This window comes from Leopardus geoffroyi, chromosome C1 (assembly GCF_018350155.1).
Source record: "Leopardus geoffroyi isolate Oge1 chromosome C1, O.geoffroyi_Oge1_pat1.0, whole genome shotgun sequence".
Lineage (NCBI taxonomy): Eukaryota > Metazoa > Chordata > Mammalia > Carnivora > Felidae > Leopardus > Leopardus geoffroyi.
In genome coordinates this window covers 45,370,628-45,396,846 of record NC_059328.1, presented here as the reverse complement: position 1 = coordinate 45,396,846, position 26,219 = coordinate 45,370,628, and the positions used below count along the sequence as shown (strand labels likewise).

The 26,219-nt window shown below is 41.8% G+C and overlaps 1 long non-coding RNA gene across 2 annotated transcripts in view; it reads left to right on the top strand.

Moving 5' to 3' along the window:
* LOC123597956 overlaps positions 1-10,390 on the top strand; it is a 117,785-nt gene extending 107,395 nt beyond the window's left edge. For both annotated transcript variants that reach the window (XR_006712324.1, XR_006712325.1), the window contains exon 7: positions 9,988-10,390. This is a non-coding gene — a long non-coding RNA (uncharacterized LOC123597956). The remainder of the gene's footprint in view (positions 1-9,987) is intronic.
* Positions 10,391-26,219: the final 15,829 nt, after the last annotated feature.

The following is a 26,219-nucleotide window of genomic DNA, read 5'->3' as shown; positions in this document are numbered from 1 at the left end:
TCATTCACTTAAAAATACTTATTCCAGGGATGCCTGAGTAGCTCAGTCATTTGAGTGCGGGACACTTGATTTTGGCTCAGGTCATGATCCCAGGGTCGTGAGATTAAGCCCCATGTTGGCTCTGCCCAGAGTGTGGAGCCTGCTTAACATTCTCTCTCTTTCCGCTACTCAAGTGTGCACATGCACATGCATTCTCTGTCTCATCTCTCAAACCAGGAAACTCTTAACTATAGAGAAAAAGCTGAAGGTTCCTGGAGGGGATGTGTGGGTGGGGATGGGTACGATAGGAGATGGGGATTACGGAGTGCACTTGTTGTGATGAATACCGGGTGTTGTACGAAATTGTTGAATCACTATATTGTACACCTGAAACTAATGTAACACTGTATGTTAACGAACTGGAGTTTAAATAAAAACTGGAGGAGAAAAAATTTAAAAAGATAAAAATACTCCATTTATTCATTCAATATTTTAATAACTCACTTGAGAAAAAAAAATCCTACCTCTGCTCTCTAAGTATTGGCTAAGTGATCCTAGAGTAGTGGTCCTCAAAATTTTTGGTCTCAAGAACCCATTACACTATAGAAAATTGTCAAGGAACCCCAAGAACTTTTGTTTACATGGGATGTATTTATTGAGATTAGACATTAGAACTGAGTGGGGTGCCTGGAAGGCCCAGTAAGTTAAGTGTCTGACTTCCCCTCAAGTCATGATCTCACGGTTCATGAGTACAAGCCCTTGCTGACAGCTCAGAACCTGGAGCCTGCTTCGGATTCTGTGTCTCCCTCCTCTCTGCCCCACCCCTGCTTGTGCGTGCACTCTCTCTCTCTCTCAAAAATAAACATCTAAAAAAGAGAAATTAGAACTGTGGAATTATGAGACTATTTATTAATTTATTTTAAAATGACAGTATTCCATTTCATGTTTACAGAAATGGCATTTTAATGAAGAATAATTATATTTTATAAAATAAAAATAATTAGTCAAAAGGGTGGCATTGTTTTATATTTTTCAAATCTCATTAATATCTTTTTTTAATATGAAATTTATTGTCAGATTGGTTTCCATACAACAGCCAGTGCTCATCCCAACAAGTGCCCTCCTCAATGCCCATCACCCACCCTCCCTTCCCTCCCACTCCCCATCAACCCTCAGTTTATTCTCAGTTTTTAAGAGCCTCTTATGGTTTGGCTCTCCCCTTTCTAACTTTTTTTCATTAATATCTTATTTAATTGAAGACTGGATTCTCACATCTGCTCTGAAGTCAGATTCTGTGCAGTGTAATGTTTTGTGAAAGTCTGTGCAGAGAACCCAGTCTCACACAGATAGGTAAAGTATAGGAGTCATTTTAATAATCTTATCAGACAATTGTGGATGTTCTTCTTTGATACTACACCAAAACTTGACAAGTGATAATTTCTTAAATGTTAGTTACAATGTGAAATCTGAAACCATATCAGTGAGCTTTTCATATTCTACTGCACTGAAATCCACTGGTCTACCTTTCCTTTGAGTGGATTTTTTTTTCTTTTTTTACCCACACATAACATTTTAACATCATGCACTGGTCATATGGAAAATATCAATTCACTGAATTATGCAGATCTTCAGAATGTTGACTCATTTCATTATACAATATAAAAAATCACATTCCTTATTATCACCACCAATCTCATCAGAATGTGAGTATTAGAATGTTGTCAAGCTCATGAATGGCAGATACACATTTTCCAAAATTTAAATTCTTGCTTGAAAGCTTGAGTTTAACCATTGGCAACAAATGCCATGAGTTGTTTTTCTGGAAATGGCAGGCTCTTTTTATTCAATTTTAAGAAAATGTATGACATATGCCCATGTCTAAATAGCCATAGTTTGTCAGTCTCTCTTACAAGTAATACAAATATTTTTTATTGCTCCCTCTTAAAGCATGTTTGAGTGCAATTGAGTTTTATTTGTATCTTTTAACTGTGAGTGCACGGTGTTAAAGAATACAACTATTAATACAGTTTGGTGCCACTGCCTTGACTCGTGCTAAAGCATCAGCTGTTTACTCACGATGGCTTCTCGCCATCAGTCAACACAGTGTCAGCACAAATGTCAACACAGTAAAAGAAGCAATACTTCTTTCTATTATTATGAAAATAGTTTTTACCTCAGAGACCCCCTGAAAGAATCTTGGGTATTCCCAGGGTCCATAGACCACATTTGGGAAACATTGCTAGTATTTTTTTATTTTAAAAGGTGAGCTAGCCTCAAATGTGGACTAGACATCAAGCATAATTTGAAAGCATTTCTCACTTTTCTTTGATAATGACCATGGCTTCTTTTCCAGATGACATCTGCCTAGTATGTAATTGGTGACTACATCCAAGTAAACATGTGGAAAATGAGAGCAAGTGGGTGTGTGGGCTCAGAGGGAATTGCTTGTTTGGAGGATGATGGGAGAGCACAGTTCTGGAAGGAGTTCAGTTCTATGAGTGTATATTTCTGGTCTTCAAAAGATTACCACATACATGCTGTCATACAATTTATAATGTGCCTGAGGGAGGTAGCTTAATGTAGAGAAGGAACATGGGCTTTGCACTCAGCCAGTCTTGGGTTCCTATACCAGCTCTGTTGCTACTGTCTATGTGATCTCTACCAATTAACTTTACCCTGCTAAGCCTTGATTATCCCATCTGGAAAATGAAGTTACTGCTTAGAATAATGTGATGTTAGGCATTTAAAGGATGGGACATTGAGTGGATGCTCTGATGTACCATACTGACCCCCCTTCAGGAATACACTTGTTACTGCAGGGAGTGCTGCTGAAGACAGCCCTCAGTGTCAGTCTTGGTGAAAAAAGAAAACTGCTTTGCCCAATGTCACAACACCTCTTAATGGGCAGCCTGCTTCCAATGACTGATCAATAGCCTGGCTACCTCATCTCAACTTGGTACATTTCTGAAAGGCCATCTCAGCTCCAGTACTCCTCATGGGGTCAGCTGATGTCTTTATTGGACTGTATTAGAGCTCAGTTTCTCACTCTGCCCAACCCTGTGTCCCTCCCCTTCCCTTCCACACGTGTCATCCTTAGTCTCCTGAATAGAGTCCTGTATGCTAATCTTCAATTCAGATTCTGGTTTCTGGTGAGCGCCACCTGATGCCGATATTCTATTAATGTTGTAATTATTATTCATGATCCTCCACTCCCTATGATGGTGTGTGGGCCCTGGTAGCTAGGGACCCTTTGTGTGCTGATCCCTGGTGGTTGTAAGAGGAGGGTTTTGAAACTGGAGCCAGGAGAAGGCTGAATTCATCTTCACCAATTAGGAGGGAGTGAATATAGTTTGTGGGAAGGAAGAAATGGAGTTGTAATGGGAGGAGTGATGGGGAGGCTGGGAGAGAAAAAGACAACAAGAACAACCCCCACCCCCTTGGAATAAGACTAAGAGGAGACCGGGGGGGTTGGACATGTCTGGTGAGGATTTTTATGTAATAGATTCTGGAACCACCATGTTTGGGTACAAGTCCCTGCTCTGACATTTACTTTCTCTTTGAGCAAGTTGTGTTATACCTTTATGCCTCATTTTTCTCATCTGTAAAGTAAGAATATTAAGAATACCTACTTCAAAGAGTTGTTTTGAAGATTCAGTGAGCTCACTGGAAATAAAAAATGAGAACTAATTTTTTCCATATTTTTATCACTATCCAATGGGAAGTTAGAGAAGCATGCAAAATTACAGTAATAATGATGTAGATGTACATAACCTCAATAGTTTCATTGAAGACAGAGTCCCTAAGACTGTGTAGGAGAAAGAAGTGAAGTCTTTGCAGAAGAAGGAACATTTGAGAGATTGTACAATCAGTAGAAGCTTGCCAAAGAAGACAAGTATGGCAGGGCAGACGGGATAACAGCTGCAAAGGCTTAGAGGTATGATAATTCTGGAGACCATGGAGATTTCTACTGTTGCTGATTTGCTCTGATGGAAAGCTACAGTCTGCAGGAGGAAGTGAGTGGCTGGAGATGACATGGAGAATTGTGCAGCCCCCAACCAGCTCCACTGGATCCTATATGTCAGCTGGGATTTCATCCTGTGGGTGCAAAGTAGCACAGTTACAAATATATTTGAGCAAGGATGTTTTACTAAAGTATTGTTTGTAACAGCCAAAGACTAAGTGTAAAGTTGGTATGTTTAAGTATGGGATTGATTACATTTAATTATGGGAATTTAAATGGAATACTATGTGATCATGAGAAAGAATGAAGCAGAAAGGTATATGTGCAGACATGGGACAGTCTCCGCTTTCTACTTACAGGAGACCAAAGGATGATGTAGAGCACAGCATAGAGTGTCCGTTCATCTGTATAAACACATGGTGTGCATGGAATGTCTTTGGCAGAATACTCAGAAATCAATAACAGTAATTGCCTTTGGAGAGGGGAACATGCTGAATGGTCTGGAGTGGAAGAATATTATGGAATGAATGCTTGTGTACCCCCAAAGTTCTTATGTTGAAGTCCTAACCCCTAAAGTGGCTATATTTAGAAATGGGATCTCCAAAGAAGAAATGAAGGTTAAATGAGCTCATAAAGATAAGATCCTTATCCAATAGGATTAGGGTCCTTTTAAGAAGAGACATCAGAGAACTCTCTCTCACTCCACCCAGGCACCGAGAAAAGGCTCTGTGAGGGCATAATGAGAAGGCGGCTATCTAGAAGCCAGGGGGAGAGCTCTCACCAGAAACTGAGTTGGCAGGAACCTTGATATTGGACTTCTGTCTTCCAAGACTGTGAGAAAATAGATTTCTGTTGTTTAGGCCACCTGATCTGTGGTATCTTGTTATGGCAGCCAAAGCAGACTAATGGAAAGAGAGACTTACTTTTAATTGTAATTTTTTCTTTTATATTATAGATAGTTTTAAATTATTTGTGTTCCCAGGTTTCACCAGCTTATGAAAGAGCTACTAAATTGAGAGAGTAGGAAGCACCTACCCTTTCCTTCACGAGAATTTCAAAGGTCCCAGTTCTCTCCTTTCAAGCCTCTTCCCCTGTCTTGACAGTGGGCTGGAGGTCATGTCTTCCCCAGAGTACTGCTGTTGCAGACATCTCTCTGATGCCTACAAGACTCCAGAAGTAGATGCTGCTGTTCCTTCATAATTTGATCTTGGGCATCAGTGTTGCCCCGTTTGCCTTAGCTTTGCCCCAGGTTGGCCTGGGTAGCACAGGAGCAGCAGCAAAACAGTAAAGAGTACTGATTTCAGAGTTAGCCAAGCTCATGATTGAGACCTTGGCTCTGAACCTTATTAGTGGACTTGCATAGCCGTCTATGAAACTTCTCTGAGCCTCTGCTTTTTCATTTGAAAAAGGAGAGACCCATTATGAAGATTAGCAATGAAGCATAGAGTGTGCCCAGCACCTAGTAGACACCCATTGTGGCAGCTGTTATTACAAATGTCAGGGTTATTTCTCTTGTCTCTTTTTCAGCTCTTGAAAGTGGCTTTGCCAACCCAAGAAACACCAATGTTCATTCTGTCCCCGATTAGTAGGATTGCTTCCTTGCTTCCTCTGTATCCAGACTATAACTTCTTACTCTTCCTGTTTTGTTATGGCTTCTGATTTCGAGGAATTTGGGATACATTTTTTCTGGGCTGGTTGGAGGACATTTATATAGGAGTACCAGTAGCCACAGATGACTTTTTGCTGACCGTAACCACCAGACACTGATTTTCTTTTAACTTACAGTTATGTCCTGTTCAACCTACAGCTTGGGGGCAACTTTTGAATGGACTACCTTTGAGAACTTAATACTCACTAACTTGAGGGAAGCATATTCCACAATTTTTTACTTGTCTCTCAGGCAAATAGTTTAATGAAATAAGAAGAATGTTGGCTTTGAGGTCAAATGTTCCTGCATTGATCTTGATTTTGTCTCTGCTAGTTGGGTGAACTTGGGCAAGTTATTTATCTGGTTCTGTCATCTGTGCAATGGAGGTAATTCCTCTCTCGCAGAGTGGTTGGGAGAACTCAATGAATTATTAAATGTCAAGTGTACTTATACAATGCTTAATATGTATTATAGAACTAGTAAATGTTAGTTCCCCTTTTATCTACTTGCAAATTAGAACACTGCTGGCTTTCAGAGGTGTGCTAGAACATCTAACTCAGCATGGGGATTGAAGTTGGTCTCCTCCACCTCCAAATTAAAATTAAGTTGGGTACAGATTCTTTAAATTTTTTTTTTATTTTTATTATTTTTTAAATATAATTTATTGTCAGTTTGGCTTCCATACAACACCCAGTGCTCGTCCCAACAAGTGCCCTCCTCAATGCCCACCCCCCACTTTCCCCTCTCCCCCACCTCCCATCAACCCTCAGTTTGTTCTGTGTGGTTAAGAGTCTCTTATGGTTTGCCTCCCTCCCTCTGTATGTAACTTCCCCCCCACTTCTCTTCCCCCATGGTCTTCTGTTAAGTTTCTCAAGATCCACATATGAGTGAAAACATATGGTATGTGTCTTTCTCTGACTGACTTATTTCAGTTAACATAATACCTTCCAGTTCCATCCACGTTGCTTTAAATGGCAGGATTTCATTCTTTCTCATTGCCAAGTAGTATTCCATTGTATGGAAAGAGCCTAAATCTCCATCATCTGATGAACGGATAAAGTAGATGTGGTTTATATATACAACGGGTGCAGATTCTTAAGTGTACCCAGTTCACACTGTAGATTAGAGAGCCACAGCTCATTTTAAGCGATAAACAGTAGGCCTTTGGAGTCAATTGTGTGAATAGCTTTCAACAATTTTACAAGGGTATCTGTTAAGAAATTCTAAACAGGAAATGTACGCACATCTTTAAAATTATCCATTCGCCCTGCCTCTTCAATGATTTAGAAATATTTTATTTTGTATTGACATATTTTTGTAAGCTATCCCAAATTCGTTGTGGCAAGAGTAGCAGTATAGAACACATAAACCAAACAATGAAATGAAGTACAATAAATGAAAGAGCCAAAGAAAGGATTTGTCCAGGGCAACTTTCTGCCTCGATGTGTGTTTTGCATCTTAATTATCCTGAAAGCTTTGAGAGAAACATGCCATTTTAATGACCAAACACTACTTGACCTTTTTTTTTTTTTTCTACCCACAAAGAAAACATCTAAAGAACAAAACTTTCTGATATGGAACAAATTCTTATTTTTCTCTGGCACATCATTTATGGTCTTGTCAAAGACAGAGGAAGAAAGGCTTGCTGAGGGTCATGGGAGCGTGTGGTGCTTGAGAGGCACCTGGCATTCCTGGCTCTGTCTCCTACTGGGGCATAGAGCTGTGTGGAGAGCTGGACGTTTTCAATCACACACTCGCTTAGTCTGTAACATTAACCCTATGAGCCTTCTCCACTCTTCCCATAATATTTGCTGTGTATCTCCTTCCCCAACCCTGGGCTGATAGAACAAACTAGTAGAATCAGTTGACACAACCTCTATCAGAAGCAACGGGGCTCGTCTTATCCAGAGCCAATAACATACAACATACAAGATGGCTGAACTCCAAGGTTGCTGCACATTAACATACAAGAGGGAAATTATCAGTGGAGAAATACAATCAAGCCATGTGGATGGGTGACAAGAAGTCCTTTGGCCAGAGGAACAGATTGCATACCAACGCTGCCCTGGCTCACTGCCCTGAAGAAATACATAGCAATCCACACTCGGGGAAAATTCCATGAAATAGCAGAGCAGAAACCTCCTGAAGCCAATGGCAGCACACTCCAAGAAAAACATCCAATGAACCAAACTCCAAACAACGCAGACCTCAGAAACGTAAATAAAAATTAACTGAAAAAGGAAACCTTCAGAGTCTTGGGAAGGAACACAACAGATTAAGTGACCACAAAACACTAAAACACCAACTAGTTATTTACCCACTGCTTTGTGGTAAATACAAGGCCTGTAGTCTCCAGGAGGTTATTTCTGGGCGCCAATGACTTAGCACATAGGCCAGCAAAGAGCATGGACTTTATTTTCCTTCCCAGGGCAAGTGGCATTTATAATGGTCCTGAGAACCAGAAGGAAGTTCCTTTGAACCTCTTAGTCTTATAGCTATTTATAAGGATGAGAGAGGAGCAGAGAGTGGGAAAAACATTGGGGTTAAAGTCAGAAGCCTTGGGTTTGTGTGCCCTGCCCCTTACTAACTCTGCTATCCTGGGCAAGCTACTAAACCACGCTGAGTTTCAGTCTCCTCATTTGGAGAGATGAATGGATAATAGTAATTTGTCCCTCACAAGGTTGATATGAATATTAAATGTAAAAAGGGATATAAAGAGAACTTCATAAGAGGCAGACTACACCAAGACAGCCAGTTGTTCCTATTACTGTTCTACTTCATTTATGTCGGATCATAGGAGAATTAGCATCTACCTACTTTGGGTGAATTTCTTGATAGCTGAGATGTGCCCCTTTGAACATCTATTCCAACCAGTTTGGTTAAAATCTATAACCATTCACCTCTTTTAAAAGATTATAGAATATAGATTAGAGTTTTCTTGATGGCTTAAAGTCAAAGTTATAAACACCTGCTGTTCTAAGTAGCACTACGGTTCTGTGTGTTTGTTTTGGATTTTTTTTCCTACTGGGAGTGGACGCATAGCCTCAACCACTGACCTGTCTTAATAGCTTCTCCTACCTCTATTCTGCTTGTCTATTTCCAATTTAGTCAAAACCAGATAACCAACCTCATTAAAAATGAGTGCTAACTCTGAATCAGGGAGTCTCTATTTAGAATCTTAGTAAGAAAATGTGTGGTGTTCATGCAGGGACTTTGAAATCACCACAGTGGAGCTCAAAGATCATTTTTCTGGCTTGAGATTAGAGAATGGCAGGTGTTCGACAAGCTGACCTCAGGGTGAACATGTGGTGCCTGCGTTAGGAATATTTTGGATGGATTTGGTCTGCTCACATCTCTCTCACATTTTGATGTAACTGTAAGTGTGATAATGGTCATTTTACAGTCAGCGAAGAGTGAAGGCTGAATCAGAAGGATTAACATGAGGGACAAGGAAATGTCTTGAGGACTTGTGGGGCATGCCTGTGTGTGTCAAAATGTATATGATATCTTAGACTGTTTTGAATAAATTAAATTCCCTATTTAGGCCCAGAAATGTTCAGTTCAGCAAAATCAGTTATTGGATTGATTTCTTCTCTGGACTGACTTACTGTTTTATTAATTTTCCCTAAATAAATTGTTGTTTTAGCACCATCACCTCTCGCCATGATGGAATCATGATAGAATCACAGAGGTTTCCTAGTAGAGGAAACCTTCCAGGTCGTACAATCTTCTGGCTTCCATACACGACTCTGAAGACTCATGTTGGTCCTGACAAATTTTCACCAGTCTGTGGAATGATAAGAAAAAAATAAGGAAAATAGGACAATGCAGCATTCTTTTCCTAAAATTAACTCATCCCATTTAAAGTGATGTCTTGTGTTCTGATGTCTTTCTCTTCCTTCTCTTCTGGTGTCCTTTACCCTTTTGTCTGAGATGATTGTAATGGTAAGTAGCTGTTAACCTGAAAAATGCCTATTCATCAAATAACAGAGTTGACCCTGCTATGTTAGGCTCCTGGTCTGTGGGTGTTTTGTGTGGTTGTTTGATCTCTGGATTTCAAAAATGTGAGAACTACAGATCTAGACCAGCTCCTTCCATTTTCAGACGAGGGAACAGAGACTCTGAGAAAATTTACACAACTGAAGTTCACACAACTAGGAAGTTGGAAAGCTAAGACCAGAGCCTGGACTTGCTGCTCTCTCTCCTTCAGGGCTGTGTCCTTCCATAGCTAGAATGTCAGTATTATTACCAGTTCTGTGGGATGTCTGTATTATTACCAGTTCATGAGACTCTGGAAGAGGAAGGTAGTGGAGAAAAAGGAGCCTCTATTTCTTGACCATGATGATGTGCCTGACCCAATGATGCTTCATGTGTATTATTTCCTTTATTCCTCCAACAGCCCTAAAAAGAAGCTAAAATTGAACGCATATTATAATTCAATGCATTATTGAATGCATGTAACGAGGAAAACCACGTTCAGAAATGTGAGCCAATTTGACTCAGAATCCATCAAGCCATATTACCACCAACCTCCATGTCGTCCGACAAGCATTTGAGTGGCTTCCCTGTACAAGGTAAGTCTAATGCTAATGTGAAAGATTTTAGCAAATTATAAAATGATGAACGAAGATCTCGTAATTTTTTTACTATTCCTCTCAAACAGTCCTATGAGGCTGGTTATTATCATCTCCATTTTATAGATGAGAAATACGCAAAGAGCATGTAAACATTGCTGAGCTGAGGCTGGCTTCCTGACTCCTCATCCTGGTCTCTGTGTTCTACATTCACTATGTTAGGGATATCTTATTCTGGAGAAGAAACATGGTGCACCAGAAACACTTCAGTCCACAAAGGATTACGAGCCAATCGGCCATAATTGTTGCTTTGAAAAGGCAGGAGCAAAAGTAGAGTTGATGGAGATTCCAGGCGTGAAAGGGTCGTAAGTTCTGGGCTTTCCAATACTAAGCCATCCTCCTCCAGATGATTTTAATAATCTCCAGCACATGTGTTCTAACCCCTTGATGCTGTACAATATGTGTAACCAAATAAAAGATCGCTCCAGATTCGGAGATTTACTGTTTGTGATGGGAAAAGGCCAACCAGATGACATCATTTATATTCCAAATATGAGCTGCTGCCAAGGCTGGTGATGTTAAGCTGGAGAAATTGATCCTCAGCGTTATTCTGTGAAGGAAAAAAGAGAAAAGATCTTGGCTGAGACAGTATCTTTTTGTTATTTATGTGAGTATGAAGACTAGTTTCATAAACTTCTGTTGTATCTAGGATTGCTTATGTCCGGTGTGTGGACTGTTTAGACACACAATGACGTCCATATAATTAAACTTACCAAGTTGGGTGATCAGAGTGACCACTTGGTTGTTGTTGTTGCCGGATGGATAACCGATGAGGGATTGACCTGAGGCTTGTCTGCTCCAGCAGACAGGGTATCCGAGCTGTGGTCGCTTGTTCAAAAGCAAAGGTGCCCAGTTTGTCATGGTGGAGGGCAGTGGACTCTGCACCCATTCCCCAGCTTCTTCCTCACATGTGATTATTTTCTAGCATCCATATTCTCCACCACCATGAAACCCAGGGAAAGTTGACACCATTTTCAGTTTCAACGGTAGATCTTGATTAATCTAAATTAATAAACGCATGGCATTCTCCCCATGGCCGGTGATTCAGGAGTGACTTCTGAGTATAATCAGCTAAGTGAAAGGACTTAGGTTCCATGCTGGAGGAAGTGGGTTTTCCCTCTTCTTTCTGGATAGATGATGGCAGAAGCACAGAGCCCCCCATTGCTAATGGCATCCATTTTACAATCGCAAGGAGGACCAGGTTTAGAATGAAGTCAGTGTTGAGGATGGCTGAATGGAGAGATGGAAAAAAACCAAAATGCTTGATTATATCATTCAGCCTCTGTGCTGTGTTTTCCCTGTCTCTGGGCTTCCTTTCATATACTATATCATTTCCTTATTATTTAAGCCAGTTTGAGTTTCTATTGCTTGCCCCTGAAGGCATCCTGATTGGGAGAGGTGCACATTTGCTTCCTGAGGTCCCATGCACATTTGAACCACGTTTTCATGGTGTTTTAAAGATAGAGCCTTGAATTTATGTCTAAGGACTTTATGCGTCCAGCTGCCACCACACTCAAAGTGGTCTAAAACAGAAATCACTCGCAACATTGCCTGGCTTCTTGATCTTGACCCTCCCAGCCTCATGTCCAACCCTTCCAGCCTCATCTCTAGCCATGCTCATCAGCCCCTCTACAGTCTTTCAGTTATCCTAGTGTGCCATCCGGTCTCTCACCTCTAGCCTTGCTCACGCTTTTTCCACTGACTCTATGGATCTCCTTGACTGCCTTTTCCCCATACTCCCGCTCCATCAAACCTTGACTTAGGCACCATTTCCTCTGGGCAGTCTTCCCTTCATTGGTCCTTTTAATACTTCCCTAGCACCTTACTCACCCCCTATCAGAGCATTTTCTACTCTATATGGAAATGACCCTGTTGGACTGTGGGTCCAGTGAGGACAGGAAACATCTGTTCTGTTTACAGTTTTGTCCCCAGGGCTTAACACATAGTTGGTACTGCATAAAATATTTGTTGAAAGAATGATGAATTAATTACTTAAAGCTATTCAAACATTCTGCATTGCCTAGTGCCCAAGTGCCTTAATATGGCTTTCAATGATCTGGCCCTGACTTCCTGTCCAGACCCCTCTCCCGTTACTCACCACTAATTTTTTTATTTAAAGCGCACTGATTCACATGTCCTCTGCCCTTTCATGTCTTACTGCCCCTATGGGCATTTGTTACTTCCTGAAACTACCCATTGTTGTGGAGCTCTGCTTCTTTAGTTGGGAGATTGCTGTGAAATAGTGAAAGGAATTCAAACAAACAAACAACAACAACAACCCAACAACCCTGGATTCAAATTCTGCATAGCATCTTCTCATTCGTGTGACGTTGGACAATGTACTTAGTCTGTCATCTACAACATGGGGGCAAAATTGTGCCCAACCAGGTTGTTGTGAGGATAAATCAGGGAATGGATAAGAAGTCACCTGGCATAATACTTCTTGTGTTAAGTTCTTCGAATAACCCTGCATGCTGAATCATTGTTGAAGTCTGACTTCTGGTTTTAGAATCAACCACCAATTTGATTCTAGGTTGCTTTGAAAAAGCAAAATCAAAGAGTAAAAATTGACCATGGGTTCAGACTTCAGGAAGAAAAAAAGGTTTGAGAGGGAGTAAAGTGGCATTGCGGGGTCTTTATTCTCTACTTTAAAGTCTGAAGAGTCTGGGGTTAGCAGGAGTACCGTTTGAGAAGTTATTTGGTTTGGCTAAAATGGTCACGTTGTCATGGCAGAACCTGAAATTACCAGGAAGTTTTTGAGTTCCCACAGTTTCAATTACAATTGCTGTGCCCACGGAGCGATCCTTCAAGGCCAAGTGGGAACACAGTGGCAGGTGTTCAGTGGTGCTTTTAAGATGCTGCTAGGTAAGAGTGAAGAACTAGGTAAAAGCCCATTAAAAGCTTTCCCAAATGGGAGGGAACCACATTGTCTAGATTCACAGAGTGAGCTGGACTTACAACTCTTTCCCATGGTACTGGGTTCTATTCTTTGACCAAGCTCCTAGTTTTTGATCCCTGGCTTCTGTTCTACGCCTCCTGTAGTATGGGGCAACTTACCTATTCAACAACTAGCTTTCCCTAGAGATATTTTGGAAGAGTAGGAGAAGGAAGGAGCTAGCTTCCAGAAAGGGGTACACAAATTAGATGCTGCATCTAAACAGAACCTTTCTTTCACTTAAATATCTTCATGGTTGAGCGGAAGGGAAAAAATGTGTGTTTTGGAACCAGAAAGCTGGTTTTGAATGTTGGCTCATCCATTAATTGACTATATGATTTGGGGCATGCTACTTGACCTCTTTGAGCCTCAGCTTTTTCATCTATGAAATGGGCCTAATATCTGTCTTGCACAGTCTTGGTGGTAATGAAATGAGACCACGGATGCAAAACATTTAGCAGAGTGCTTAGGAGGTGTTCAACAAAGTCGACTTTATTGCTAATTTTTAAAATTATTATTTCCTATACATCAGTGTCAGTTATGTCAGAGTGAGATGGCAGGTACAGTTTCCTTTGGACCTGGCTTATAAGCCAAAAAGGAAAAGAGATATAATCCAAAAAGTATCAGAATCATACTTTACATTGAACATTTCTGGCAGCTTTAGCCCTTATGAAGGTGGGCCAAGACAGTATCTTAGAATGTCAAGATGTAGATCCAGATTCCTCATTGTGCATGGAATGGAGTGAGGGTGCAGCGAGCTGTCTATGGAGTGAAGATTAAGAGTACAGAGAAAGACAGATACCATATGTTTTCACTCTTATGTGGATCCTGAGAAACTTAACAGAAGACCATGGGGGAGGGGAAGGGAGAAAAAGTTAGAGAGGGAGGGAGCCAAACCATAAGAGACTCTTAAAAACTGAGAACAAACTGAGGGTTGATGGGGGGTAGGAGGGAGGGGAAAGTGGGTGATGGGCATTGAGGAGGGCACCTGTTGGGATGAGCACTGAGTGTTTGTATGGAAACCAATTTGACAATAAATTTCACATTAAAAAAAAAGATAACCTTCAATTACAAAAAAAAAAAAAAAAAAAAAAGAGTGAACTCCCATGGAGATAAGGATTACATAGACAGAGAATGAAAAATAAAAGTGTAAATGGGAGTAGGGACATCTGGATCCTGAGACCCAGTTTCCTCATTTGTAAAATAAAGAGGTGGCATAAGATGTGGCCTAGAATAAAGAGGTGGCATAAGTGTCTCAAACTGTGGGTTTCCTAACTCTTTGTATTTTCTAACTGGGATCAGAGGAAAGAGGAGATAAAAGGAAGAACAGAAGAGGGAGGAACTGAGTGCAATCACTGTGCGAGAGAGCAGGAATGGCCAGGATAAAGGTAGTGATATTTTGTGTCTTTGGTTCATGGACTCTAGCTAATGCTTAAGGTCTCTTCCAGGACTTTTCTTTCTTTTTTCTTTTCTTTTCTTTTCTTTGCTTTGCTTTGCTTTGCTTTTCCTTTCTTTTCTTTTTCTTTTCTTTTCCTTTCTTTTCTTTCCTCTTCTCTTCTCTTTTCTTTTTTCTTCCTCCTCCTCCTCCTCTTCTTCTTCTCCTTCTCCTCCTCCTCCCCCTTCTCCTCCTCCCCCCTTCTCCTCCTCCTCCTTCTTTTTCTTCTCCTTCTCCTTCTCCTTCTCCTTCTCCTCCTTCTTATTCTTCATTAAGGACCAACAAATAATGAAGTTTCCAAGAAGAATGTGCTCAGCTAAGCAAACATTTACTGAGCAGCAACAAGCAGCTATTGTACTAAGTACAAAGGGTATGAGGATGACTAGAAAGTGGTCCATCACTCCAGTGATTCCTGTAGTTTAGTGGCAGGGACAGAGACTATGCTTGTAACCTCAACATAATGTGATGAGTCTGTGAAGGAAGCCCAGGGAACATGGAAGCTCCGAGAGAGCAACTTGATGGCAGATGTCAGGAAAGACATCCTCAAGGAGGTGGTACCTCAACTGAGTCGTGAAGGATGAATAGGAGTCTGCCCTGTGAGGACAGATGAAGGACAGTGTATCCAATCAGAACAATGACCTTTGCAATCCTGGTTTATTCCTCTGCATCGCTCCTAGGACAGCAACATGGAAATCATTCCAAATCGTTGGCTTGGGATGGTTTATTTTGGATGTGCTCATCACTGAGTACATGTTTTTCCAGGATTTCTGAGGAGATGGATTTCCATGTGTGCTGTGCTGCAGCGTGTCTCCTCAGGGTGTTTATTTACTGTGCTTTATTCCATAACCTAGCAGGGTGTCACAGCTGGAGGCAGCTGGTGGTAAATAAATAGCTTCCATTACCCAACCCCATTACCACCCTCCATCCTGCTTTGAAAACATGGTCTCAGCCCATGGGTTCCTCCACCCTCAGATCCATTGCAAAGTGTCAAATCCCTGTGGAATTGCAAGAACGTTTCCTTTTAAAAATGAAATTAAGAGATAAAGCAAAGGACAACTTAAGGCACCAGGGAATTCAGACTCTAAAAAGATAGGCTTTCCTAGAGAAACCGGCTAAAGCATATAGGCTCCTTGATAGCAAAACAAAGTCACAAACAAACATAAACAAATCAAATTTATGTTGTGGTCTGCTATGAGGGGGATTTGGGAGTGACTCAATAACACATGGCTTGGTTGGGACTTTCCCATGTGCTCTTTGTTTTCACATATTTTATCTTATGTGTGGTTCTGTGTTAGGTTTGTCAAACCAGCGATGGATGAATACAGAGCAAATGGGAGGGGCGAAGGCAGGGAATTAGCAACATCTACTTTCTGTCTGTCATGACGCTCGTGTGTTGGAAGTTCTGATATGAATTCACGGTTTTACACCACATCCTTATCTCCAAAACTACAAGAAGTCAATAGCCCAGCCATTTTCACCAGTTCCTTCACACATCAGACTCGCAGGCTTTCTGCTACATACACGTAAAATGGAGGATATCCCGCTTATGCTGTGTGTGTGTGTGTGTGTGTGTGTGTGTGTGTGTGTGTGTGTTTTGGGTGGTGGGGGGGTGCATGCAAGGAGAGAGAAGGACTCAGACATTTATCAAGGATCGCCTTCTATTCCTGAGTTAGCAAAATCCAAGAAACCATTAAAAGAGCTAGAAGCATACATTTGAAAGTGGACACAGTACTTACCCCTTTGGACATTTAAGACTTTAAAAAGGTCAAGGCATTTATCTGAGGGAGGAAAAAAATGGAATTATCTATAATGTTCTCTTTACTTCCCATTTAAAAGTTTTTTTTTTAATGTTAATTTTAAGACATAGTATGTGCACATTTGCACACAAGTGGGGGATGGTAAGAAAGAGAGGGAAAGAGCTGTCAGCACAGAACCCCACGTGGCGTTCGATCCCGCGAACCATGAGATCACGACCTGAGCCAAGATTAGGAGTCAGACGCTTAACCAACTGAGCCACCCAGGCGCCCCTCTTTATTTCCCATTTAATAGGAGAATTAGTGAATGAATGATAAACTGGAATGAGAAATTCTTACAGCTTTGCCTTGGTAATATCCTCAGTAATATTCTTTTGCTAGGCAGGCATTTTTCTTGAAGTTAAGCTTGATAAGTCGGAGTGAATAGTTCTTGGCAAGGATCAGATCAGGATAAGACCAAAATATTGTCATAAAAACAGTTTCTATTAGACTCTGAGACATGCAAGTAAGTCGGCTACCAGTTCTACTGGCACTTGAGCAATCAGAATGAATCCAGGAGGAAAAAAAACTGGAAGCCTTGTAGAAATAAATGCCAGTAAATTTGAATACAATCTTCCTTCTGAGACTTTCCTGTTATCATCATAAACTTAACATCAGATGAGTTCACTAAGAGGTAAGGCGAAAAGGAGAGGGAGCAAGTGAAAGAAAATCTTCATAAAGGAATTGGATGTTCTGCCTTTTGGGAGAGATTCATTTTCCTCTTCGCTCTATAATTTTGTTGTTATTTGTTTATTTAGTTAAGTTTTAACGGCAGACGGTTCTTGGAACCTATGAAGTCTCGATATTACCGGGTACCAAACTTACTTCATGTTGCTCTAAACATTGAGACCAGAAAAGATTAGCCACAGAAATGTCGATGTGTATCTGAATGCTTTCAGAAAGCAAAAGGTTAGTGTGTGGGGGGCATATAAGCAAATTGCACATGCCCCCTTCTCTAAAAACGTTCACTTCCCGGCTTTTTCCAGGCAATTTGGAAATAAATTTACGAGAAAGTCCATGAAGCTTGAGATCCAGCCGTATGTACAGAAAGATGCTTTTATAATATTGAGAATATTGGCTTTTTAAAATATCTGTATATGCCACCATTAATTATATTAATTGCAAGCCATATTGAAGACAAAGACTAATCAAGTAGTCACATTAGAACATTTTGAGTTTTTGCAATTTTGTTTTTGTTTTATCTTTTTGTTTTCAATATATGTTTATTTCACTTACGGAAGATGGGTATTCAGGGTCATAAGCACAGGTGTGATCAAAACAGAATATCATTATTTGTGACTTTAGCTTTCTTCCTAAATTTATTGGGTTATAGTAGCACCATGCTCTAGAGGTGCTTATATAATTTGTATCATTCGGCATATTCAGATCTATTGACTTATTCGTAGGTGGCACAGAACAGCATGTATTAAGTTAAATGTTGGTTCCCTCCTCTGCCCCAGCTCTTTTTTCCCCTTTTCTGGCTGGGGAAGTAGGGTAGATTAGGAATCCGTAAAGATAAATGGAGGGTGAGATTAGTGAACAACTCCAGGTATGTTTTCTTCGTGTAGGCCAAAGGGATCAGACTTTATCCGCTTTGCAACTCTAAAGGCTTTGAGATCATAGAACATCCCATGACTCATAATCTCACCTAGGCTTTTTCTTTCCTTTCAAACTCTAATAGCATGGCAAGAATCCTCATTGGTTCCTCTAACAGAAGAATTGCATGTAACCATCTGTTAACTCCTTTGCTCCCATGTTCCTCTTCTTGAGATAGCTGAGTAGCTTCACTACCACCTTGGGCATGTAACCTTGCCTTGTACGTTGGGCGGAGGCCAGCCACTCCTACCCCTCTACAGAGTTACCACTGTCGTCTGCCCCCACGTTCTCACTGAAGCATGCCATTTCTTACACTCAGTGCCTCTCTGCTGTTAGATTGTCAGATGGTGGGACTGTGTGGTGTAATCTGATCTTTTCTTAGAAGCTCTTGTTGACACTCAGTACCCAAGTGCCTCCTGGGTCAGGGTCTGGGTCAGGGTCACTGGATGTCCAAAGCAATGAGAGTATTATGGCATCCCTATCTCATGTGTAACTCAAAATAAAGTCAAAGTAAGCCACGAAACATAAACTGGTAAACTAGCCGAAATTAAAATCAGTCCCTCCTTTTAGATCATCCTGGATAACTGTACCTGAGCAGAGCTATTGTACATTGGTTCATTTAAAATTATTCATTCATTCATTCATTCATTCATTTGCTTGTTTAGTCATTCATTCATGTATTTGGTCATTGATTAGGTATTCCTCTTTGAGCTATGGGTTCAGCTGGCTGCTATTAGAAAATCCAGCACTGATGAAGTCTCTCTCAGTCTTGCTCATTCCAATCCTCCCTCTTGGCCATGCTGCCTGGTACACGCCTGCCTGCTACAGATTTCCTCTTACCATGCCCTCCAGAAAGATGAATGATCTTAGAAAGGACTTTCTCTCTTGCCTCCTCTCTTGGTGGGGGTGGGGGAGAGAAGAGGTAATTACCCCGGTTAGTACTGAGTGGCTAATTAACCTTATGCCTTCTTGAACCTGGTGAGGTCGGTTTCCTTTTGCCTTGGATCTACGACCAAATTCACCTGATGCCTATATTTTGCAAAACTGTCTAGTGCTCGTCAGGGAAAGGAGGTCTATGGTGAGGAGATCTTGTTGGGGGTCCTTGGGTAGCCAAGGATAAGCTTGAGACCAGCTGGGGTGGGTGGGTCCTGGAGGAGATGGTGCTTCACTGGGACCTGTACGTGTTAGAGGAAGTAGGAGTAAACACAATTTCTCACCCATGTTTAGGACTTTATAGTTTATAAGGCTTTCACATAATTTTCTAAGTATATTTTCACCACAGTCAATTTCACACTATCCTAATACTATCCCTATTTTGTAGAGGAGGTATTAAATCCCAGAGAGCTTGGGTGACTCCCAAAGTTACCCAGATGGTAGAGAGAACTTCATCGGCTTGATGGTTTTGTCAAAGGCTGATCCATATTTGCGATCCAGTTTGGCCCATTTCACTTTATAAAACTTTTTTTTAAAGGACTGTTCTTTGTTCCTTGAATTTATTTAAGTTATTTGTACATATTTGTATTTATGTTCCATCTTACTCCAGACAAGATTTAAGCAAGCACACACATATCCCAAATGAATATGTGGGAACTGCATTTTTGAAAGATTTTGAGCCCCAAACCTCAAACGATTTGTTTAGTTTTTGGTCAACAACAAGGGCACTTGTATTTCCATCAGTAGGTTTGGGGGCTGGTTTGCTTTCGCAGGGGTCTGAGTAATGTCTAGCAAGGCCTCTTCTGTTGAAGCCCAAATACACTCACGTTGTACACTTAGACCCAGTCAGAGGAAGCCAAGACCCAGGAAGGCTGCCAGATGTTTACACTGCCTTTTCATGGAAAGCTAAGCTTTTAATTTTTGTTTGCTTATTTGTTGAGCTGTAGAAGGGAAGTTTGAACAAGGCCCATTCCAGGGCAATGAAGGGCAGAATGCTAAGAGGTACCGATGAAATACATGACTGATCTCTGTGTGGGTGACGGTTTTGCTGTGTGATAACCAGAAAAACCTGAGGTCCCTGGAGGACAGGAGGGACAGGACCCTGGTTTTGGCTCTGTCACTTGGATAGCTATTGGACTGCTGGGCAAGTCACAGTCCTTAGGGAATATGGCTTTGCAGCCAAGGACATGGGCCCTGGAATTAGTGCTGGGCTTGAATCGCAGTTCCATGTTAGGCAAGGTGCATCCTATCCCTGAGCCCCAGGTTCTTCATCTATAAGTGAGGATCATATCTTATTAAACTCTTGTTAGAAATTAATGATATAATGGGGCGTCTGAGTGGCTCAGTTGGGTAGGTGACCAACTCTTGATTTCAGCTCAGGTCATGATCTCACGGTTCATGAGTTTGAGCCCCGCATCGGGCTCTGCTGTCAGCACGCAGTCGGGTCCTCTGTCCTCCTTTCTCTCTGCCCCCTCCCACTAGCGCTCCTGCGCGCAATATCTCTCTCTCTCTCCCTCCCTCCCTCCCTCAAAAAAAGAATTAATGATATAACCTAGGTAAAGCGTTTAGCACACTGCCTGCCACTTTACTGAAGCTCAGTTCTTTTGTCTACACGTGAGCCATAGGAAGCCTCTGGCTTTGATGTTCTTGGGATCCATAGTGTTGCCAGGATTGCTCTGGGCCACGTGCTTTCTCAAACGGCTACCCTTTCCCTGCCACTGAATGCTTCTCAGGGCTTTCCTTGTCTTTTCGCGTTGCTGTGACAACTAAGGCACCAACTTGAGGGGAGCCTGTCTCCGTGTGAATAAACACATTGATGGTATGTATGTATCTTGGACGAGGACTTGTGGTCTGTGTCACCAAGGAAGCAATTTCCAGTGAGTCACAACGTCAGCCACTGGCATTTGAGCACTGGAGGTCAGAAAATGCAAGGGGTGTATGTTTTAGGGGGCTTTTGCTGCCTTTTTTTCATGCTTGCTTGTGCTGACCCCTCACAGAAGATGTCTTCTCCCTTCTTGCTCTGTATCTCAGTCTCACTGAGAGGCAGTAGGGAGAGGAAGAGCAGGTGGCGCTTTGTAATCAGACACCCCTGGATTTGGTCCTATTTATGCTATTATCGCCAGTGCAACCTTGGACACGTGGTAAGCTATTTTGACTTCTCTGAGGCAGTGTGCCTGATTGTTAGAGCATGGACGATGGAACCAGAGTATTTGGTTTTAAATTCCGTCTCTACTGCCTATTGACTCTGTGACCTTCAACATGTTACTGACCTTGCTCTCAGTTTCCTCACGCTTGCAATGGGGATAATAATAGCACCTCTCCCGTTGCTTGTTATAAGGATTAAATAAGACACACACACACACACACACACACACACACACACACACACACACTAAATAAGTGATAAGTAGGAATATGTACATATATACATATGTATATCTATCATTTATTATATACATTTTTATTTATGTAAATATATATATATGCATATAGCAGTTACAACAGTGTTCAGTGCATAGCTAATGCTAAATAAAAGTCAGCTCTCACCATAATCATCATCATTAAATTCCTTACTTGTAAATAGGTGATGATAATCCTGCTTCACAGAGTTGTGGAACTGCCTTATCTTTATTCACGCTCTTAGCCCAGCTCAGCTAGTCAGCTTCCTTCCTTCCTTCCTTCCTTCCTTCCTTCCTTCCTTCCTTCTTTCCTTTCTGCCTTCCTCCCTTCCTTCCTCCCTCCCTTCCTTCCTCCCTCCCTTCCTTCCTTCCTCCCTTCCTTCCTCCCTCCCTTCCTTCCTTCCTCCCTTGCTCCCTCCCTTCCTTCCTCCCTTGCTCCCTCCCTTGCTCCCTCCCTTCCTCCCTCCCTCCCTTCCTTCCTTCTTCCATCCTTCCTTCCTCCCACCCTTCCTTCTTTCCTTCCTTCCTTCCTCCCTTCCTACCTTCCTACCTTCCTACCTTCCTTCCTTCCTTCTTTCCTTCCTTCCTTTCTCCTTCCTTCCTTCCTCCCTACCTTCCTTCCTTCCTTCCTTCCTTTTTCTTCCTTCCTTCCTTCCTTCCTTCCTTCCTTCCTTCCTTTCTTCTTTCCTTCCTTCCTTCCTTCTTTCCTTCCTCCCTCCCTTCCTTCCTTCATTCTTTCTTTCCTTCCTCCCTTCTTTCCTTCCTCCCTCCCTCCCTCTCTCCCTTCCTTCTTTTCTTCCTTCCTTCCTTCTTTTCTTCCTTCCTTCCTTCCTCCCTTCCTTCCTTCTTTTCTTCCTTCCTTCCTTCTTTCCTTCCTTCCTTCTTTTCTTCCTTCCTTCCTTCCTTCTTTCCTTCCTTCCTTCCTTCCTTCTTTCCTTCCTCCCTCCCTTCCTTCCTTCATTCCTTCTTTCCTTCCTCCCTTCTTTCCTCCCTCCCTCCCTCCCTCCCTCTCTCCCTTCCTTCCTTCTTTTCTTCCTTCCTCCCTTCCTTCCTCTCTTTCTCTTTCTCTCTTTCTCTCTTTTTTTCTTTCTTTCTTTCTTTCTTTCTTTCTTTCTTTCTTTCTTTCTTTCTTTCTTTCTTTCTTTCTTTCTTTCTTTCCTTTTTTCTTTCCTAACTCGAGGGTCTTTTTATTTTTCCCCCAAACATTACTATCTCAGGACATAAATTCAGATCAAGAAACAGTACAATTAGGACAATAGAATGTGGAGAACAATAGTTTAGAGTAATATATAAAATGTTTTTAGCTGGTTGAAAACAGAGCCATAAGAACTTTTTTCAAGAGTAAGAAAAAAAGGAACTTAGCTTGAAAATCATATGAACAACCCTTTCAGCAATTCTGATAAATGCAGAAGCATGAGAAAACAACATAGACAAGACTTTTGCCCATAACAGTATTTTGTGATAGAAAATTTGTTAGACAAGTCTGGTCTCATTCATTGTTAACCATACTCGCATAAAATAATTGCATTTCATCATGCTCTTTTAGCTAACCTAAAAGATTTCTGATCCTTCTGGCCCACGTCAGTTACCTCTTTTGCCATCTTTGTATCCCCAGCATGTGATACCTTTTAGTAAAAGTTAAATAAATTTTCTTAAAAGGATAATTAGGATCATCATTTTATACTTTCCTTTAAAATCCAAGCCTCAGCTCAGATCTACCTTTGCCTCACTGGAAGCCTGCCTAGGTTCTCCCACAGCAACTCTATCTCACCTTTCTTTATGTGCCTGGATGGGAATAAAAGCTATTATGGGAAACACAGTTTGCTCTTGATTAATAACCAAGATGGAAAGCTGTCTGCAAACATCCCTACTCCTGTCTTGCCTACAGCTGAGATTTCCCAGTCCCCCTTCCATTAGGTGTGACCATGTGACTAAGTTCCCTCCAAAGGAACATTAGTGTAAGTGAAGACTCCACACACAGCCCTGGCCCACACCAGCCTCCTACACTTGTTTCTACATACTCATTCTCTCTCCTGGTCCCCTGAGATGTCCATGCCTAGGACAACCTTGGAAGCCACAAAGTAAATACTGTAGGCCTCCATCAGTATGGAGGAGAGGGGCCTTTAAGTGGGCAACAAGTCCATTTCGGTGGTGTTAAGCCACTGCAATTTCGTCTGTTACCACAGCCTAGCCTAATACAATGCTGGACACACAAATCAAATTTTTTTGTGTGTGTCCACTAGTTCAACTGAGCTACCAGAGTGAGGGGGTAATGAAAATTAACATTCCTTTTGTGCTCACTAAGTACCAGAACTAATACTTGGCAAGTACATTGCTTAATTCCTTCCATATAATTTATCTTGGAAGCCCCTAGTCCTACGTATTGTGATCATTGCTTAATGTGAGGGATCTGAAACAGAGAAAGGTAGTGTAAATTGCATAGCAAGTAAATGAGAGAACTCATATGCAAAGGCAGATGTGAGGAAGTCCAAAGCTCTTTTGCCTAACCCATGTTGCTCATGAAAGGATGTCTAGTTAGTTGCTCTATTCCATGGATGTTTAATGGGGGCCAAAAAGCATCATATAAATTGAGACATATCAGTCTTATTTTCAGAGAGTTTGAATAACCAATTTTTTAACCACATATCCTTAAGACTATTGCATGAGAAGTCTCCACTCCTGCAGAGGAATCATCTGTCTCACTTGGCTTAATGTTAACATGGTGGCTCTCTAAAGAGCCTGGTATGTGGTCTGGTGCCAGGTCAGAGCAGCTGACCACAGCTTTCCTGGCTGTTTTTAGGGTTCGTGACCTTCCTGGCTTCAGTCATACCCCTCAAAGTAGTTGCCTTGTCTACATTCCTTGGTTTTTCCATATAAACAGGACACCCTAGGCCACTTATGCAACTTTGAAGAGAGGTTTCTAAACACTGAGACATCTGTAAGTCTCCTTTCTGCCACTTGACTTACTGGAGTGCTGTGGTTAGGAAACCAGTCTTCCTCCAGCTGGGTCACCTTGGGCACATCTCTAGGCTTTTGTGTCCAGATCTGCAAAAGAAGAAGCTGGTCTAGAGCTGGGCTTTTAAAACAGTTACCACCAAAGACACTATTTGGCATAATACTTGGTCTCAAATACCCCTGAGTTTTCTGTAACCAAAGAACCATGTCTCATCTTTAGTACCTAATGCAATGGCTGGCACAAAACTCATGAGTTTACTAGATATTTACTGATGGGATTAGAGTCTGCAAAACTTCATTAAGCTCGGTAGTCATCAGTGCTCTTCACCAAATATTTGAGATGCTCTCCCCTTCCAGACAGTGTGAGTTGGGATCACACTGCCAAGTCCCCTTGTGGCTGGGCCCGGCCAACTGACTTGTTCTGGCTGGCACGCTGTGAGAAGAAGGTTAAACATTTCATCTCCAGTGCCAGATTCTCAAGAATTCTTATTTCTCTCCATGGGAAGAAGGACCCAATGTTCTAAGTAGGAGCTGCTTGATCGGCCTGGGTCCCGGGATGAGGACAGCGATGCCGAGCAGAGCCCTGGGCTGACCCAATGGACGTGCCCTGGAAGCCCAGATACACTTCTGCTGGTTGAAGGCCCTGAGGTTTGGGGTTGTTTGCTATCATAGTGTGATCTGGCCTGTCCCAACTGATTCTGTAAATTAGATCATAACCAATTGGCCTTCCCATTGTTAATAATCACAGAAATTTATGTCTTACGTTCAGAGCCTCTAACAAGAAGGAACCAATTGGTGTGATTACTGATAACATTCCTGCCAAGCCCAAAGCAATGGCATCATTTCAATAGCAATAGTCACAACAGGATAGCTTTATCCCACTTACGAATCTAATTTCTGTTGGCTTTTTAAACCTCATGTGTATGACGTAGACGTGCATTACTACTTTAGGTCTTGTTTTTATTCAGGGAGCCCCATTTGGATATCTCTGGCCTAATGTGTCCCAGAGGCCTTTCTCGTCTGGCACACTGGAAGGAACATGCTGTTTGGAAGCAGAGAGTAAAGTCCTTTGACCTTTCTTAATCCACTTCCTTGCTTCTAAAGGACGAAAATACTACGTCTGTGCGTTGTTGTGAAGATCAAATGAAATGTTATATCTGCTACACTTCAAGCAGCGTGCAGCCCTTGTGTGCTTGGTTCCCTGAACGCATTAGGTGCCTTTTGGTTTTCAAGTGTTGGTGACTGTGTTGCCACGTGTCCTGCACAGTTCTGGTTTCTGCTACTTGTTCTTACTTAATTATGAATAGGGTTTCCTTTCCATCTCAGAGATCCCTGATTTGAGATCAGGGGCCTGTGGCTCTCAGCTCCAAGAGCTAATCCTGGAGCTCCATGGTTCTGTGGTCTCCAGGGTCGCACACATCAGGGTCCATGCAAACCGCTATTGTCTGTGGAAGTTCCTTTGGTCATTCAATAACCATTCTCTCCTACAAGGTGTGCAAGATAGACATGCTTTATCCTGAAGTTTTCACATTAATGGGATAGCACACCTCTACCTCTGTCAGTGGCATAGAAGTAAAGGCTGGCGAGGACCCGAAGATCATACTATCCAGCACCTCAATTTTCTCTGGAGAAATAGGCCATAGGGGAGAAGTGGCTTGTCTCAGATCACATAATAATTGCAAGGCCAGCTGTCATGTCTCCCCATGTCATGCTCCTAATATTTTTGCTAGCCTGGCAGTGTTTGAGTGTTTGAGCCCTGGGATGGGGTTGTAGGTATACCAGGTACTTTCCACCTGTAATGTATGGCTAACAGTGTCTAACTCCTGGAGTTGAGAACGTTTAGTGAGTTAAAGCATTTGGTGTCCTCAGGGCATGCATGGAACACAGTGAATGTGTAGGAAACACCGCCTGCCTTCTGTTGTCACCATCAATCTTCCTCACCATGGTTTCC